Source organism: Chiloscyllium plagiosum, unplaced genomic scaffold, assembly GCF_037043375.1.
Source record: "Chiloscyllium plagiosum isolate Xiang-an unplaced genomic scaffold, Cpla_swu_hap1 HiC_scaffold_6, whole genome shotgun sequence".
In the NCBI taxonomy this organism is placed as follows: domain Eukaryota; kingdom Metazoa; phylum Chordata; class Chondrichthyes; order Orectolobiformes; family Hemiscylliidae; genus Chiloscyllium; species Chiloscyllium plagiosum.
The window spans coordinates 82,929,465-82,943,385 of NW_028270144.1; the positions used below are offsets into that span (position 1 = coordinate 82,929,465).

Consider the following 13,921-nt stretch of genomic DNA (forward strand, 5'->3'; position numbering starts at 1 on the left):
AACTTATGGAATTGTGATCACTATCCCCAAAGTAATCCACTATTGGAACATCAACCACCTGACTGGACTCATTTCCCAACACCAGGTCCAGTATGGCTCCTTCCGAAGTTGGACTACTTACATACTGCTCGAGAAAACTCTCCTGGGTGCTCCTTACAAATTCTGCTTCATACAGACTTCTAACACGAAGTGAATCCCAGTCAATGTTGGGAAAATTAAAATCTCTCATCACCACCACCCTGTTGCTCCTACATCTTTCCATGATCTGTTTACATATTTGCACATCTATCTCACACACGATGTTGGGACGCCTGTAGTACAGCCCCAACATTGGTACCGCACCCTTCCTAATTCTGAGCTCTACCCATATTGCCTCACTACTCGAGTCTTCCATAGTGCCCTCCTTCAGCACAACTGTAATATCCTCTTTGACCAGTAATGCAACTCCTCCACCCCTTTTACCTCCCACTCTATCCCGCCTGAAGCATCAATATCCTGGGATGTTTAGTTGCCAGTCATGCCCTTCCCTCAACCAAGTCTAAGTAATAGCAATAACACCATGCTCCTAGGTAGTAATCCAAGCCCTAAGTTCATCCGTCTTACCTACTATACTTCTTGCATTAAAACAAATGCACCTCAGACCACTAGTCCTTTTGCATTTATCATCTGCTCCCTGCCTCCTCTTCCCCTTAGTCACACTGACTTCATTATCTAGTTCCTTATAGGCTTTAGTTGCTGCTTTCGTACTGTCCTCTACGCTCATTTGGTTCCCAACCCCTTGCCACATTAGTTTAAACCCTCCTCAACAGCATTAGTAAAAGCGCCTCCAAGGACATTGGTTCCAGTCTGGCCTAGGTGGAGTATAGGCCACAGAACAGTATAGGACCAATCTGAAATGAGGAATTAAGAGGGCTAAAAGGGATCATGAGATATCTTTAGCAAACAGGGTTAAGGAAAATCCCAAAACCTTTTTTTCATATATAAGGAGCAAGAGGGTAACTAGGGAAAGGGTTGGCCCACTCAAGGACAATTTGTAATAGTCCCACCTTCCCCAGAACCAGGCCCAATATCCCAAAAATCTGAACCCCTCCCTCCTGCAGCATCTCTCAAGCTATGCATTAATCCTGCTTATTCTACATTCCTACTCTGACTAGCATGTAGCACTGGCTGCAATCCTGAGATTACTCCCTCTGAGGTCCTACTTTTTAACTTAGCTCCAACTCCCTACATTCTGCTTGAAGAACCTCATCCCATTTTTTACCTATATCATTGGTGCCTATATGCACCATGACAACTGGCTGTTCACCCTCCCCCTTGAGAATGTTCAGCAGCTGATCCAAAACATCCCTGACTCATGCACCTGGGAGGCAACATACCATTCAGGAGTCTCATTTTCGGCCACAGAACTGCCTATCTACTCCCCTTACAATTGAATCCCCTATGACTATAGCCCTTCCACTCTTTTTCCAGCCCTTCTTTTCAGTAGAGCCAGCCATGGTGCCATGAACCTGGCTACTGCTCCTGATGAAGCGCTTCTGCCCAAAACATTGATTCTCCTGCTTCTCAGATGCAACCTGACCTGCTGTGCTTTTCCAGAACCACACGCTCGACTGAGATGCCTCCTACCTCCCATCCATGACATTCATTCCAGTAAATCCCAGGACTAACTGTGTTCCACACCTGACTGACTTGGACAAACAGTCCAAGGAATGTTTGACCAGATACATTCTTGTTTCTCAGATAACATGATCATTGCTTTTAAATATTTTACTTATGGTAGCCATGAAGGAAATGAAGAATGGACTTAGGAGAACTAGAAGGGGTATGAAAAAGCATTGGCGGTTAGGATGTAGGAAAGTCCCAAGGCATTCTATACTTACGTGAGGAACAAGAGGATGGCCAGACTGAGGATAGGGATAGGGGAGGGAACTTGTGCCTGGAGTCAGAGGTGGGAAGAGAGGTCCTTAATGAATACTTTGCTCCAGTGTTCACTAGCAAGAGGGACCTTGTCGTTTGTGAGGACAATGTGAAACAGCTGATATGCTCAAACATGTTAGGAAGGAGGATGTGTTAGAAATTTTGAAAAACATGAGGGCAGATAAGTTGCCTGAGCCAAATGGGATATACCCAAGGTTACTACGGGAAGCAAGGAAGAGATTGCTGTGTCTTTGGTGATAATCTTTGTGTCCTCACTGTCCACTGGAGTAGTGCCAGATAATTGGAGGGTGGCAAATGTTATTCCCTTCTTCAAGAAAGGGTATAGGGGAATCCTGGGAATTACAGACCAGTCAGTTTTACGTTGGTGGTGAGCAAATTATTGGAGAGGATTCTGAGAGACAGGATTTATGATTATTTGGAAAAGCATAGCTTGATTAGAGATAGTCAGCATGGCTTTGTGAGGGGCAGGTCATGCCTCACAAGCCCTTATTGTATTCTTTGAGGTTGTGATAAAACATATGGATGAAGGTAGAGCAGTGATGTATATGAATTTTAGCAAGGCATTTGATAAGGTTTCCCATGTTAGGCTCATTTGGAAAGTAAGGAGTCATGGGATACAGGGAAATTTGCCTGTCTGGATACATAATTGACTGGCCCATAGAAGACAGAGGATGGTAGTAGATTGAAAGTATTCAGCCTAGAGCTCGATGACCAGTGGTGTTCCGCTGGGATCTGTTCTGGGATCTCCGCTCTTTGTGATTTTTATAAATGACTTGGAAGTGTAAAGTTGAGTTAGTAAGTTTGCCGATGACACTAAGGTTGGTGGAGTTGTGGATAATGTGGAGGGCTGTTGCAATGGGACATTGACAGGATGCAGAGTTGGGCTGAAAAGTGGCAGATGGAGTTCAACCAGGCAAAGTGTGAAGTGATTAATTTTGAAAGGTCAAATTTGAATGCAGATTACAGGATTAAAGGCAGGATTCTTGGCAGTGTGGAGGAACAGAGGGATCTTGGGGTCCACATCCAAAGATCCCTCAAAGTTGCAACCTAAATTGATTGGATTGTTAAGAAGGCATATGGTGTGTTGGCTTTCAGTAGCAGGTGGGATTGGGTTTAAGAGCTGCGAGGTTATGCTGCAGCTCTATAAATTCCTGGTTAGACCACACTTGGAATATTGTGTTCAGTTCTGCTCACCTCATTATTAGGAAACATATGGAAGCTTTAGAGAGGATGCAGAGGAGATTTACCAGGATGCTGCCTGGACTGGAGGGCATGGCTTATGAAGAAAGGTTGAGGGAGATAGGGCTTTTCTCATTGGAGCAAAGAAGGATGAGAGGTGGCTTGATAGAGGTGGACAAGATGATGAGAGGGCATTATAGAATGGATAGCCAGAGACCTTTTTTCACAGGGCAGAAATGGCCATCATGAGGGGCCAGAATTTTAATGTGATTGGAGGAGGGTTTAGGGGAGATGTCAGAGGTTGGTTCTTTACACAGAGAGTGGTGGGTGCATGGAATGCACTGCTAGCAGTAATTGTAGAGTCAGAGACATTAGAGATATTCTCAGTGAATCTTGGATAGGCACATGGATGATAGTAAAATGAAGGGTGTATAGGTTAGTTTGATCTTAGAGTAGGATAAAAGGTCGGCACAACATCGAGGACTGAAGGGCCTGTACTGTGCTGTACTGTTCTATGTTCTTAAATTTACTTCTGCCATAATCTCTGACAGTGCATTCCAAACCTTAAGCACTCACTATATGAAAATTCTCACATCACTTTTTCTTCTTTTCCCGTTATTTTAAATCAATGCCCTTCCATTATCGATCACTTCATGAACAGTTTTTCTCTATCTACTATATCCAGACCCTACAAGATTCTGTATCCTTCTATCAAATCTCCTTTCAGCCCTCTTTCCTCCAAAGAAAACATTCCTAACTTCTTCTGACTTCTTTCATAACTAGTTCCAAATGAGGAAATTCATTAGTTTCTGCATTCACTCCAATACCTCACATCCCCCCTAAAGCATAGCATCTAGAATTGGATGTCATATTCAAGTTGACCCTAGAACAGTGTTTTATACAAGATCAACATAACCTCCTTAATCCTGATTTGGAGATGCCGGTGTTGGACTGGGGTGTACAAAGTTACAAATCACACAGCACCAGGTTATAGTCCAACAAATTTAATTGGAAGCACTAGCTTTCACAACCAACTGATGAAGGAGCGGCACTCCAAAAGCTAGTGCTTCCAATTAAACCTGTTGGACTATAACCTGGTGTTGTGTAATTTGTAACTTTGTAAATTCTTAATCCTGTATTCTATACTCCATTGCCAAATTATTAGAATACTATATGCTTCATTACTTGGTTTCTCAACTTGTTCTGCCACCTTTAATGGCTTGTGACAGAAGTAATCGTCCATATTGGCACAAATGACACAGGTAGGAAGAGTGACAAGGTCCTCCAATGACAATACGGGGAGTTAAGTAGTAAACTAAAAAAGCAGGACTTCTAAGGTAGTAATCTCAGGATTATTCTCTGTGCCACATGCTACTGAGGCTAGGTACAGAGGTACAGTAAGTTGAAAATGTGGCTAAACAGCTGGTACAGTGGGGAGGGCTTCAGATATTTGGATCATTGGGATATCTTCCAGGGAAGGTTGGACCTGTACAAGAAGATGGGAGTCTTTTAAAAACCAGTTGATTAGAGTGCAGGACAGGCACATTCCTGTGAAAATGAGGGATAGAAATGTCAGGATTCAGGAACCTTAGGTGACAAGGGAAATTATCTACCTAGTCCAAAACAAAAGTTGCATATTTAAGGTCTCGGTAACTAAATACAGATGAAGGCTGAAGAATATAGAGAAAGTAGAATGGAACTCAAATGGGGCATTAGGATGGCTAAAAGGGGATACGAAATGTCCTTGGCCAGCAGGGTTATGGAGAATCCCAAGACATTTTATACATATATTAAGAGCAAGAGGGTGGCTAGGGAAAGAGTAGGCCCACTCAAGGAGAGATAAGGGAGGTTTTTGTGAAGCCAGAGAGTGTGAGATCTTTAATGAATACTTTCCATTGATATTCACAAAAGAGAGGGACATAAGGAATGTGGAAGTTAGGTAATTACAGGTCAGTGAGCCTGACATCAGTGGAGGGGATGCTACTGGAGAAGATACCGAGAGACAGGATCTATTCACATTTGGAAGGGAATGGACTTGTTAGTGATAGGCAGCATGGGTTTGTGCAGGTGAGGTCATGTCTCACCAACTTAATTGAGTTTTTTGAGGAGGTGATGAGAATGATTGAGGGAAGGGCAGTGGATGTTGAGTACATTGATTTTTGTAAGGCATTTGATAAGGTACAGTATGGCTGGTACAAAATGTAGAGTCTCATGGGATCCAAGGCTAAATGGATACACAACTGGCTTGGTCATAAAAGACAATAGCGGTGGAAGGGTGCTTTTAAGAATGGAGATGACTAACTAGTGGTATTCCACAGGGATCAGTGCCAGGACCTTTGTTGTTTGTAATATATATAAATAATCTAGATGAAAATGTAGGTGGTCTGATTAGCAAGTTTGCAGATGCGACCAAAATTGGCAGTTTGCAGTTCGTGAGGAGAATAAAGGATACAGGAGGATGTAGATAGATTACAAATTTGAGCAGAGAAATGGCAGATGGAGTTTAATCCAAACATATACAAGGTGACACATTGGAAGATCAAATTCTAGGGTGAATTATACAATTAATGACAGATCCCTTTGGAGCAGTGACATAGAGGGATCTGGGTGTGCAGGTCCACAGATCTCTGAAAGTGGCAATACAGATGAATAAGATGGTCAAGAAAGCATATAGCATGCTTGCTTTCATTGGCTGGAGCATTGAACATAAAGTTAGCAAGTTATGTTACAGCTGAATAAAACTTTAGTTAGGCCATATTTGGAATATTGCATGTGATTCTGCTCAACACACTGCCAGAAGGATATGGATGCTTTGGAAAGGGTGCAGAGGTTTACCAGGATATCTGGAGGATTTTAGTTATGAGGAGAATTTAGATAAACTCTGATTGTTTTCACTGGAAGGACAGAGACTGAGGGACAACCTGACAGAGGTTTACAAAATTATGAGATGCATACATAGGGTGGATAGTCAGAGGTTTTTTTTCCGAGGATGGAAAAGTCAACTACAAGAGAGCACAGATTCAAGGGGAGGAAGTTTAGGGCAGAAGTGCAGGGAAACCTTTTCACACAGAGGGTGGTGGGTGCCTGTAATGCACTGCCTGTGGAGATGGTGGAAGTAAGCACATTAGCACTGTTTAAGGTGTATCTTGATAGACACATGAACATAAGGCAAACAGAAAGACAGAAACCACGTATGGACAATTAATAGCAGGCCTAATTAAGGATTAGGAATTGGGGCAGGCTTGGTGGGCTAAAGAGCCTGTTCCTGTGCTGTATTATACAATGTACACTTACCTCACTCTACTCCTGCACACCCTTTAGGGTTGGAATACCCTTTATTTTATATAATCTGCCCCTATGATTCTTAATAAAATAAATAATTTCACACTTCTCCATACTGAACTTCATCTGCCACTTGTCTGCTTGACTTGTCAGTATCTTTTTGAAGTTCAATATCATTCTTCTCATGGTTCACAATGCTTCTATGTTTTGTATCCTCTACAACTTTGAAATTGCATTTTGCGCATCAAGGCCTAGATTATTGATTAGTGATATATCAGGAAAAGCTGCTTCATAGGGTTTAATGCAAATACTTTTAATCCACATGTTCAGACATATTATGACTTGTCTGGAGCAAGTGGGGCTTGAAGCTGGACCTCCTGGTCCAAATGCAGGGGCGCTATCAATGGACTATAGAGGCCCCTGGGGGATTTTGCAAGGCAACAAGAACAACCACCTTTTTCCACTTGAGCATCAATCTTCTCACCATCACAAAGTCAGAAGTGGGAATGTTTTTTGATGTCAGCATAATGTTCAGTATAATTCATGTTTCCTCGGAAATGCAGGAAAACTTGGACAGTGTTCAGGTTTGGGCTGACAAGTGGCAAGTAACATTCATGCTACATACATACCAAGCCATAACCATCTCCAGTAAGAAAGAATCTAATCATCATCCTTTAACATTCAATGGTATTACCCTTACTAATCCTTCATTATCAACATCCTGTGGGTTACCATTGATCAGAAACTGAGCAGTGGTTCAAGAAGGCATCATACCTTCTCAAAGGCAGTTAGGGATTGTTAGTGACACCCACATCCCATTAAGGATAAATAAGCAACACAAACAGGACAGAATTTTTTTTAAAATGGCTAACTCTTGATACAAATACCAACGTAACATCCAAAGTAACACAGTACTAGGTGAAAGGATAAATCAAAGCTGTGTAGTTCTACTTGTTCACCAATAGGTGCTACTATTGCTCTTTGATTTAAAATTTACAGGCAGATTTCATTAACATTTTCAGGATTACACATGTTTTCCTTTCCAATTAACAGTGTAACTTGACATACAAGAGAACAGCAGCTTAGGAACCCAACCTAACTTTTCAGAGATCACTCGCCTTTACAGTAACAACTCCGATTGCACCAATTATTACTGTTTACAATGTGAAAGTTAAAGCAACTAACAATAAAAGGGACAGAGGACATGCTGTGTATGTGGAAAAATTCACATATGGAATTGCTAATTAGCAGATTACCTAATGTAGACAATTATTATGCATTTGGTAGGCCCGAGATTAAGTATTGCTGAAAAAAGACACATTTAGTTGAAGCTTTTCATCTTGAAGTTATCAGGACAATTCACAATAAATACCAAAGAGGAAACAACATTTATACTGTATGTAAGGAGAGTGTTGGTTAGTTGCTAAGAGGACTCTTATTAATATGTGTTCCTTGCACACTTCCAATCAGCATAAGGAATGCAATGACTGAAATTAGGCAAGAATGCATGAACTATTAAAAATGATTTTTTGTATTTTAAGTGAGCTGCTGTAAATGCGGCCCTCCCATATTGAACTTGCCCAAGTCAAGCCATCCTATTTTGACCAACACCATGAAGCAGTCAAGAAAAATCAAGAGTGGGGTGTGATTGTGTGGTCACATCCCTTTACTGTTTTGGTGCAATATTCGCTGCACGTGAAACAAATCTAAATGGGTATGTATGTTGCAAGCAAGATGTAAAGCAACTTCAGAAAGACTTGGACAGGTTTAGTGAATGGGCAAGAACATGGCAGATGGAATATAATGTGAAAAATGTGTGGTTATCCACTTTGGTGGGTAGAGCTGAAAAGTATTTCTTAAATGCTAACAAGTTAAAAAGTGTAGATTAACAAAGGGAGCGGGTTTTGAGATTTGTAGCTCAGGTTGATGTTCTGAATGTAGGTTAGATCACTGAGCTGGAAGGTTCGGTTTCAGATATTTTGTCACCATACCAGGTAACATCATCAGTGAGCCTCTGGATGAAGCACTGGTGGTATGGCCTGCTTTTTATTTATGTGTTTAGGTTTCCTTGAATTGGTGATGCCATTTCCTGTGATGATGTCATTTCCTGTTCTTTTCTTCAGGTGATGGTAAATAGGATCCAAATCAATGTGTTTTGTTGATAGAGTTCCTGTTGGAATGCCATGCTTCTAGGAATTCTTGCACATATCTCTGTTTGGCTTGTCTTAGGATGGATGTGTTGTTCCAGTCAAAGTGGTGTCCTTCCTTATCTGTATGTAAAGATTCCAGTGAGAGTGGGTTGTGTCTTTTTGTGGCTAATTGATGTACATGTATCCTGGTGGCTAGTTTTCTGCCTGTTTGTCCAATATAGTGTCATTACAGTTCTTGCAAGGTATTTTGTAAATGACATTAGATTTGCTTGTTGTCTGCGTAGGGTCCTTCAAGTTCATGAGCTGCTGTTTTAGTCTGTTGATGGGTTTGTGGGCTACCATGATGCCAAGGGGTCTGTGTAGTCTGGCAGTCATTTCTGAGATGTCTTTGAGTTAAGAGAGAGTGGCTAAGGTTTCTGGACATGTTTTGTCTACTTGTTTGGGTTTGTTGCTGAGAAATCGGCGGACTGTGTTCGTTGGGTACCCATTCTTTTTGAGTACACTGTATACGTGATTTTCCTCTGCTCTTCATAGTTCCTCTGTGCTGCAGTGTGTGGTGGCTCATTGAAATAATTTTCTAATGCAGCTTTATTTGTGGATGTTGGGATGATTGCTTCTGTAGTTCAATATTTGGTCTGTATGTGTTGTGTTCCTGTAGACACTGAATTGAAGATCCCCATTGGTTGTTTGCTCTACTGCGACATCTAGGAATGGCAGTTTATTGTTGTTTTCCTCCTCTTTGGTGAATTTTATGCCAGTAAGGGTATTATTGATGGTCTTGAAAGATTCCTCTAACTTGTTTTGTTTAGTGATGACAAAGGTGTCACGCACATAGTGGACCCAGAGTTTGGGTTGGATGGTTGGCAGAGCTGTTTGTTCGAGTCTCTGCATTACTGTCTCTGCTAAGAACCCTGATATCGGAGATCCCAAGGGTGTTTCGTTGGTTTGTCTGTAGGTTTTGTTGTTGAAGGTGAAGTGGGTGGTAAGGCATAGGTCCACGTGCTTGATGATACTGTCGTTCATGAAGTTAGTGGTGTTTAGTGCATGTGTCTTTGGGTCTTCTAATAGTGTAGCCAGTGTTTCCTTGGCCAGATTGATGTTGATGGATGTGAACAGGGCTGTTACATCAAAGGAGACCATTATGTCATCCTCTTCTATCTTCGTGTCTTTGATGGTCTTCAGGAATTCCTGGGTAGAGTGGATGGAGTGGCGTGAATCTTCCACTAAGTGTTTTAGTCTTTGATGTAACTCCTTGGCCAGTCTGTAAGTTGGTTTCCAGGTAGCGAGACTATGGGTCTGAGGGAGGCTCCTGGATTGTGAATTTTGGGTAATCCATGGAAGCTTGATGTGTTGGATCCGACTGGTTTCATTTTTATTTGTTTCTCCAGATTTCTGAAGTTTTTTGAGTAGGGATGTGATTAACAAAGGGATCCAGATGTCCATGTCAATAAGGCCCTAAAGGCTAACATACAGATGCAGCAAGATATTAGGAAGGCTAATTGAATGTTTATTGTAAGAAGAGTTGAGTACAGGATTAATGAAGTTTTTCTTTAATTTTATTGGAGCTTGGTTATACCTCACCTGGAGTACTATGTACGATTTTGGTTGCTTTACTTCAAGTAAAATGCTATTGAATTAGAGGGAGTGCAATGAAAGGACACAAGCCTTGTTTCTGGGATGGCAGGACTGTCCTAGGAAATGATTGGGAAATTTGGCATGCATTCTCCTGAGCCTTGAAGAATGAAAGGTGGTCTCATTGAAATTTACAAAATATTTAACAGGGTAGAAAAGGTTAATGCAGATATTTTCCTTGCTTGGGGAATGTAGAACCAGAGTGCACAATTTAAAAATAAGGGATGCCACTTAGGTCTAACAAGAGGAGTTTTTTTTTTCACTCTGAAGTTCTTTTAGGCAAATATCTGCGGAGAGGCAAGTTGTTGTGGGAACAGATTGCAGTAAACTGGAGTTAGAATTGAAAATGAGGGACACCATTGGAGCAGAGTAGATAATTAATCAGCATGTTTGGTAAAATATTTCTCTCTGTACTTCTGTTCTTTTTTACTCAGGCACGGGATGTGGATGTCACTAGCCAGGCAAGTACTACTTGTGCACCCCTGGTAACCCAAAGGGCAACTGAGAGTCAACCACATATCTGTGCGTCTCCAGTTACATATAGGCCAAACTGGGTAAGAATGGCAGATTTCCTTCCCACAAAGACAGTAATGAACAAGTGGATTTTTCTTTCTGACAATTGACAACAGTTCCATGGTTATCATTAGACTCTTAATCCCATTTTAAAAAAATTATTGAATTTAAATCCCACCATCTGCGATGTCAGATCCCCAGAACATAACCTGCATCTCTTGATTAATAGTCCAGTGAATAATACACTAGGCAATCATCTTCCCTATAACTCATTTCTAACGCTACATTCTGGTGTTTCTCCCTGTCAAATTAACGTTATTCTTCTCCATCAGCCTCTTCAGCTAGAAGTGACAAGTGCATGATCCATCTCAGCCTCCTCCAGTAGTCCCCAGCATTACCTATACCAGTCTTCAGCCAATTCAACTCACTCCACATGATATAAAGGAAAGTTTCAAAGCACTGAACACTGCAAAAGCTATGGGTCCTGACAACATTCCAGCAATAGAACATAGAACAAATAACATTACAGCACAGTACAGGCCCTTCGGCCCTCCATGTTGCACCGACCTGTGGAACCAATCTGAAACCCATCTATCCTACACTATTCCATTCTCATCCATATGCCTATATAATGACCATTTAAATGCCCTTAAAGGTGGCAAGTCTGCTACTGTTGCAGGCAGTGCATTCCATGCCCCTACTACTCTGAGTAAAGAAACTAGCTCTGACATTTGTCCTATTTCTATCACCCCTCAATTTAAAGCTATGTCCCCTCGTGCTAGCCACCACCATCTGAGGAAAAAAGCTCTCACTGTCCAACCCTATCTAACCCTCTGATTATTTTATATATCTCAATTAAGTCACTTCTCAACCTTCTTCTCTCTAACGAAAACAGCCTCAAGTCCCTCAGCCTTTCCTCATAAGACCTTCCCTCCAACCAGGCAACATCCAAATAAATCTCCTCCAAACCCTTTCCAAAGCTTCCACATCTTTCCTATAATACGGTGACCAGAACTATACACAATATTCCAAATGTGATCGCACCAGAGTTTTGTACAACTGCAGCATGATCTCATGGTTCTGAAACTCAATCCCTCTACCAATAAAAGCTAACACATCGTATGCCTTCTAAACAACCCTATCAACCTAGGTGACAAATTTCAAGGACCTGTGTACCTGGACACGGAGATCTCTTTGCTCATCGACATGACCAAAGATCTTACCATTGGCCTAGTGCTCTGCATTCCCATTACTCCTTCCAAAGTGAATCATCTCACACTTTTCTGCATTAAATTCCATTTGCCACCTTTCGTCCCAGCTCTGATGCTTATCTATGACTCTCTGTAACCTGCAACATTCTTCGTCACTTTCCACAACTCTACCAACCTTAGTGTCATCTGCAAGTTTACTGACCCATCCTTCTATGCCCTCATCCAGGTCATTTTTATAAATGACAAACAACAGTGGACCCCAAAACAGATCTTTGCGGTACCCCACTAGTAACAGTAACGCTGAAGACTTGTGTTCCAGAATCTGCCGCTATCCTAGCCAATCTTTTCCGTACAGTTACAGTACTGGCATCTATCCGTGTTATGGACCAGGCCAAACCCCCTCAAAGCACTTCAAGTAGCTCAGACCCTAACTTTGCTTGTTGTTTTAAGAACTGTAGAGCGGAAATTCCAGAAGCAATGCAGCTGGGCCTACCACTTAGTTTTAAACGAATCAACTTATTTGCAAGATTACTGAATGAAATACCAACAAAAGAGAACGAATATGGAATAACTTAATCTCTGAAAACCCAGCAGACTATCCCAACTTAATGATGCTGTTTGAAATTCTTGCAACAATCCCCATAAATACCCCTTGCCAAAAAGGGTAAAAATCAAACCCAGGGTCTTACAAAAGAGAGAGGTGGCAGAGATGTTCAGCATGGAACACCTTCTTCCATGTAGCTGTTTCTTTTGGATTCCCAGCTAACAACTGACCAGCAGCTCTGAACAGTCAGACTTCTAAAAACTAAACCACACCGAAGAAAAGCTGAGCTGGGACAACTGGCCACTCCCCTTTCATTGGGCAAGTTTTTTTTTTAATCTTGAAAGATAGATCCAAATGTCCTGGTAATTCTGCCTTGGACACCACTTTTTGAAAACAACCAAGGACAACACAACTTTGTTAAAGGAGTAGCATCGTCACATCTGATAGTGTGGAAAATAGCCCAGGCATGTCCTGTTTACGAATGCAGGTCAAATCCAACCCAGTCAATTCCCACCCCTTCGGAATACTTTCAATCATCAGTAAAGTGATGGAACTGTTATCGACAGTGCTATCAAGCAGCACCTGCTCAGCAATAACCTGCTTAGTGATACCCAGTTTGAGTTCTGCCAGGGCCACTCAGCTCCTAGCCTCATTACAACCTTGGGTCAAACATGATCAAAAGAGCTGAATTCCAGAGGAGAAGTAAAAGTGGCAGCCCTCGACATCAATGCCACATTTGACCGAGTGTGGTATCAAGAAGCCCAAGCAAAATTGGAATCATTGGCAACTCTCCAGTCATAGGAAGATAGTGTGGTTTTTGGAGGTCAGTCATCTCAGCTCCAGTACATCTCTGCAGGAGTTCTTCAAGGTAATGTCTGAGGCCCAACCATCTTCAACTGCTTTACTAATGACCTTCCCTCCATCATAAGGTCAGAAGTGGGGATGTTGGCCAATGATTGCACAATGTTCTGCACCATTTGTGACTCTGCAAATACTGAAGCAGTCCATGTTCAAATGCAACAAGATCTGGACAGTATCCAGGCTTAGGCTGAAAGTGGCAAGTAACATTTGCGCCACACAAATGCCAGACAATGACCATCACCAATAATAGACAATCCAAATGACACCTTGACAGTCAATGGTATTATCATCACTGAAATTTGACTATCAACATCCTGGAGGTTACCATTGATCAGAAACTCAACTGGATTCACCAGATAAACACATTGGCTACAAGAGCAGGTCAGAGGCTAGGAGTACTACAGCAAAAACCTCACCTCCTGACTCCCAAAAGCCTGTCCATCATCTACTAGGCGTAAGTCAGGAGTGTGATGGAATACTCACCACTTACCTGAATATGTGCAGCTCCAACAGCACTCAAGAAGCTTGACTCTATCCAGGACAAAGCAGTCCTCTTGATTGACACCACATCGACCATCTCCACCACAGCAGTGTGTACCATCTATAAGACA

The 13,921-nt window shown here is 41.9% G+C and overlaps 1 pseudogene; it reads right to left on the bottom strand.

Annotated features, from left to right (window-relative positions):
* Positions 1–9,110: 9,110 nt before the first annotated feature.
* Positions 9,111–11,902, bottom strand: LOC148149796 (uncharacterized; annotated as a pseudogene).
* Between the last annotated feature and the right edge of the window lie 2,019 nt (positions 11,903–13,921).